This window comes from Bidens hawaiensis, unplaced genomic scaffold (assembly GCF_021521415.1).
Source record: "Bidens hawaiensis isolate Kalapana, Puna unplaced genomic scaffold, B.hawaiensis_p1.1 tig00007840_1, whole genome shotgun sequence".
Lineage (NCBI taxonomy): Eukaryota > Viridiplantae > Streptophyta > Magnoliopsida > Asterales > Asteraceae > Bidens > Bidens hawaiensis.
In genome coordinates this window covers 566,519-572,799 of record NW_027491543.1, presented here as the reverse complement: position 1 = coordinate 572,799, position 6,281 = coordinate 566,519, and positions in this window count along the sequence as shown.

Genomic DNA, 6,281 nt, shown 5'->3' with positions numbered 1-6,281 from the left:
AATAAACACAATCCTTGTAATACGGGGGATAACAACTAGTAATAAGTATATATCCAATCTTTTCGAGACACCTACCATCAAATTTGCTAATCCACTTAAAATACTATTACTTCAAAGATAATGCCCACATTTCTTTTTCTTTTTTTTTTGAAAAAAAAAATTGGTTTTAATATTGTTCAGGTCTTTAGGAGGAATTTATATTTTGAAGGTTAATACAAATCTAAAATAAAAGTATATAAGATTGTAAATGTTTATTTACGTATATAAATTTATTCAACATTTTTGGTATAACCAAAGAATTATTATAATGTATAAATTTACAATCGTTCATAATCATTGTCTATTTTTACGATATCGGCAACACATTTTTCCTTACTTCTTTATCACAATTTGTTTTCTCTCCGATCCCTTAGAGCCTTGTAGCATCCCAATGCGGGATCAATGAGTTTCTGTCCGTTGCTGAATTGATGCCTGGGGTGGGGCATCTGTGTGACGTGGCCCGTGGGACATCTATGGTCACATATAGCTAATACCAGTGAGATAGGGTTGATTTGGTAATTTTCTCTCGTTTCATAATTAATCGGGAGATTGTAGATAACAATGGAAGCAATTTATGTATGGAGAAATGAGGATAGTGATGAATGATGATGGATCAAATAAAGAGGAGAGTGTGTTTATGGTGATCGAACTTAACTTGAAACAACAAAGATCTTGACTAGGTTGGGTGGATGCTATGCTAACATGTCAGATGAATAATTGAAACCAAAACAAATAATAGAGAAAAAAATGTCACTATGCACACCCGATGATATTAATTGATTCAAATGAATGTTAACAATTATGCTTCTCTCTAAAAGCGATAGTGATCACCTATATACAATCTTCTCTTTAAGATGGAAAACATCAAATTGCCTATATTAATCGTAAGATATAGTGAAATTAAAGATTAAAATCTAAACATTAGTTGGTTTGTAAGGAAAAGTTACAACCTTCAAATTACCTTGTATGTATATATACGAAGAGATTGGCAAACAAGAGCTAGACACGTCATAACTCAAATAGCCAATTTTGTCCTTGAAAAGGTCTTCTATCAATCTATCCTCCATGACAGGAGTACCATGTTGTACTTGCAGACAAAAATCCAACCTTTGATCATATTCCAATATAGCCTAGTACCATGAGTGGTAAAATAATGGAATTTTACAACATTTGTGACAAGAAGAGAGAAATCTTGTCAAAATTATTCTAGAAATGAATCTCGAATGTAGGTTTACGCCATATAACATCAAACTATCAAAATACTTTTTTTTCTTGTAAGAAATAAATTATTTACCAACGAATGAGAACATGACACGGCAAGATCACCCTTTTACTTAAAACCAAAACAAATCATAGTTGTTGATTGGTGGACACTTAGAGGAGATCTTGGTTGGATTCCAAAAAATTATAAGATGCTGCTATTTAATCTATGTTTTTTTACACGGCGTCTCAAACCATTTTCAACCCCTGACTTAGTAACGACTTAGCGTTACTGAAACCATATGCTAACCTTTCATACTAATTTTGAATTTTGACACTCTATAGTCTATACCTGACTCACCATAAACACATCAGTGAGCATTGTGGTAAAACCCACTTAAGTCAGATTTTGAACCCGATACCTTAGAGATCCCAAGTCTTAAACATCACTCTCATGCTATTGAATCAGAATGTCAATTAAGGTGATGTTTTATGATACTCACACCTATACATATCTTCCATTTGTATGCACATTTTAGATTATAGTTATATAATTTCGAAAACTTACAAATTTGATCATCAAGGTTTGTCAGGCCATAGCGGGTTTGGTTCTTTCAATCCAAGACGTTAAAAAATATGTTAAATCCATGTGAAATGGTTGTGTTACCCTTCTTCTTGGAAACTACTATTTGCATGTGAAGAATCAAACTTCATACATACTTGATTGTTACAGGTGAATGCTATCTTAACTTTACGAATTCGAGTCATTTATAAGATTCTAGATTTGACTGCACATGATGATAGTGGTTGGCTCGCTTGGATCCACTAATATCTTGGCAGCAGTTATGAAATATGTATCTCTTATATTCGTTACCTATCGAACTGGATTTGCATGTTTTATGTGCATAACAGTTGTTCAATATTCGTTTTTTCATGTTTAGTTTTAACCTAATGTTCAATGTTTATGGTTCTTGAACTTATTCCAAGTCAATCAAGTGAGTCTAAATATACTTTTGATATCTCTTTTATGCTACCTAGCAAGTTCCAATCACAAGTGATAGGAAACAACTCTAGACAATAAGATACGATAATATATTATACCAATTATTCAAAATCAACATAATCCCGGTTGGTATAAAAGTTCAAATATTACCCACACCATTTGGTGTGGGACAAAGATGATTTAGTTTTATAATTATGGTTAAAAGTCCGATTCTCACTAGTGGTGGTTTGTAAACATATATTTGGTTGTTCAATGAAAAAAAATTCAAATATCCGGCTTGTGTAAAACCTTTTCTCCATTTCTGGCACGTGTGTCTCGCCCTTTCCTCGCCATCTACTCCATTTGTACACATGTAAGGGGTTGTATGGTAGTCTTTTAATGATTATATTAAGAGAATCTCTTAATCAATTAGAGGTAGATCGAGTGTGCTGGTTCATTAAAAAACAACTTTTAATGGTTCACAGAGCCTCTTAATGTTTAAGCTTCAGAGACATATGAATCATTCAGAGACTGCATCTTAATCAATCAGACCTCTTAATGATTCTGTACAAGATTACCAAACAACCCCTAAGTTTCACTAACTAATATGAATCCCATGTAACTTGTAGGAAAATGATAAAATTTTATAGTATAAGTACAACCCCATCATATGTTATTTCTTCATTTCTTCCAAGTACTCAGTGGGTTTGTTTATCAATGACCGGTCACATTTTGTGGAAACAAACCTCATCATCCTTAGGTTTATTTACTCTGCAGTGAGGATACAATTTGGTCATACGCTTTACATTAACAACTTTTGATAATACTTGTCAATAAATGGACTTAAGACCAATTATATTGTTTTCATGGGAAATTTAACTCCAATTAACACAATCCAACTATGGCTATTATTTGGTCATGTTGGATGTTAAAAACTGGAACTTGAGCTCAAGGTTCCATTTCTATGCGATCCAAATAATAAAAATGAGTTTAATTACCTCTAATATGAATTTTAAGGTTTATTGAAACCAATTTTAAAACACATTTAGAAAAGCAAATTTTATTATTAAAACCAATTTTAACTCATTTGGCTAAGACCACTAGTTGCGAGGCTTCAACAAGGGCGACAAAAGTGATGTAGCGTGGTAACGGGGCTTTAACATCGCGTCGGGCCGTTAAGACCCGAGCGGTATACAAGAAAACGGTAACGTGGTAATGAGACTTTAAACCACAACGCAATGTTCAATGGGCGTGTTGATTAAATCTTCACTGCCTACGTGGCATTCGCGTGACGCTTTAACTTGACGTTTATAGTCTTACCACAACAAATAGCCTAATGAGTTCACCAAATTACCATTTCGGGTAAGAAGTAGTCGAAATAATCATTTTCACTGTTTTCACTTTGGACTTCTGATATTTCAAAACTTAAAAAACAAGGTCGACTTTTAGTCGATGTTGGTCAAATTTCTCTATGAGTACCAAGACTGAACTTAACTAGTAGCTTATAACACAATATATGATGTTCCTAAACTATGATACACTAGCTACATGTTTAATTCATGGTAATTTATGGGAAAAATGGATTTTAATAATCCTAACTTAATGCAATTGGCCAATAATAATTCCAACTTTGAAAATAGATGTCACTGGTCCCAACTTTCACACTATTTGTTTTCATTGAACCCCCGTTAAAAAAACTTAACGGCGTTAAGTTTTTTCCAAATTTCAAACTAATATTTTAGGGCTTTTGATCAGAATGAGAATATGAATCGATTGATGTAAAACATACCTCGAAACGACGTTTCAAACAACTTGATTTTTGTTAATTAAAAGTTTAAATACCAGAATTGAAGCATACTTTAGTCGTTTGGACAACCGTTTGGAGGTAAGTTTTATATCAGTCAACTCATATACTCATTTCGATCAAAAGCTCTAAAAATATCAGTTTGAAATTTGGAAAAAAACTTAACGTCGTTAAGTTTTTTTAACGGAGGTTTAATGAAAACAAATAGTGTGAAAGTTGTGATCGGTGACAGCTATTTTCAAAGTTTGGATTATTATCGGCAAACTGAATTAAGTTGGGATTATTAAAATCCAATTTACCTTAATTTATGACATGTTTAAAGCCCAAGTCTCCAAAATTAGAAAGTTGACCACAAGGAGCTTATCTTTATGATATTCTCTTGTTTCCCTTTAGTTCTCGGGCATGAAACTAAGCTTAAACAAAAATTTTGCAAATATTCATCGTTGGTTATCAACCTACTCCTTTTAATCTCGCAAAACAAAGTTCTTATGCACTAGAACAATGTTTATTTTTGCACCTTTATAAATAACATCCAAAATATATATTCAGATTTTAAAGGTTTACCATAATGATAGTTTTAGCCTCTTAAGTAACTAGAATAGGTAGTTGTAATTATGTCTGAGGTTGGGATATTCAAAGCTGGATATTCAAATTTCGGATCGTGAATACAAAATTTATTTATTTTTTCAAGTAATTATGTAGTAAGTAATATAACTGTAAAATCGGATTAATGTCGATAGTGACAGTGGTATGATTTTGTAAGCCGAATCCATGATTTTATTAAAGAAATGACAAAAACTACTATACATGCATATCAAATAAACGTCTATGTAATTCACTTTAAAAATATTAGTTTGTGATAGGAACCAAATAAAAAAGCATGACAAAGGTAATATAATATATTTAATAAAAATTTGACGACCGGTTAAACTAAATGGACGTAGAGACTATGAACTTAATTCATGAAAACTTTTGACATAAGAAGAAATTTGTAATTCACACCAAACCATACTTTCATTTGTTTGAAATTTTTGCTGCAGAGTTTAAAAAGCTGATTATAATGTTATAACTTTATTCTTTACTTTTTTTTATAATTTAAATATTTTCTTATTTATTCCTTTTAATTTGAACAATATGCTTTTATGACAATTCAAACTTTAAATTTAACCTAAATTTGTTAAAAAAAATTTGAATGGCAAAGATTGTATAAAAACAAAGAAATCGGCAAGAAGCCGAAAACAAAATAAACAACTTACATCAACATGAGAGGGTTTTTTAACAACTCGTCTCAAGAAAATAAAACTTTACTTTGCTGACTAAAATAACGTCAGAGAAATGAAATCGTAACTAATTGACCAACCTATAACCGAACTATAGTGTTAAGGAATTTTATTCACAATCACATAAGTCATGGTGTCTGAAGGTTAATTCTATTTAAAATTATTATTAGTTGAATGATTTTAATAAGGATTTTTGTGTACACAATAACCATATATGCTAATATTAAAAGGCAATCCATCGTATGACGTTCATGGCTAAAGGAGCTAAAGGTAGAATAGCATTAGGACGTCCACGACCAACCCTTGTTCTATGACTTTTTTGACCAATTTTAGTGCTTCCTCTCTTTAGATTTTTCTTTTTCTCTAAAGCTTCTCTTTATGCAATAATTTATATTTTACGTCACATTTATTATATATGTTTTTATTTCTTAATAGTAAATTTAAAAAAAGAGCTACTTAGTTGGTTATACTTATGGCAACATTAAAAAAATATATATCTAATAGCCATCCAGTGTTAATTTATATTTTCCTAAAACGATATAAAGTTAAAAATATACAACAACTTCCATTTGAACGCCAAAAATTAGAATAACTAAAGGATAAAATTATGGTGTAATGTAACACACATGCAAATACCCCTGTTATGGTCTAGTGTTAAGAGGCTTGCGTTCTTTAGTGAAGACTATGCATTTAGGCATTCTGCAAAGGTTGTTAGATTGAATTCTGAGCTCACCCGAGTTTTCGTCCCACCGTGTGTTACGTCAGAGAGTACTGCTCTTGTGGTGCCACAACGACTGTCAAGTTCCAGTCGGCGGTATTCCTGGGGGAACACCCAAGCCAAAGTCTGAAGTTAATAATCGGTTAAGACAATATAGTTTGGTCAAAGTAGGGCATCGGGGCTCCCCAAATTTGAAGGTGCCGTAACCTAAATAAAAAAAAAATCGTCGTTTTAACAACGAGAAAAAAAGAGAAATAA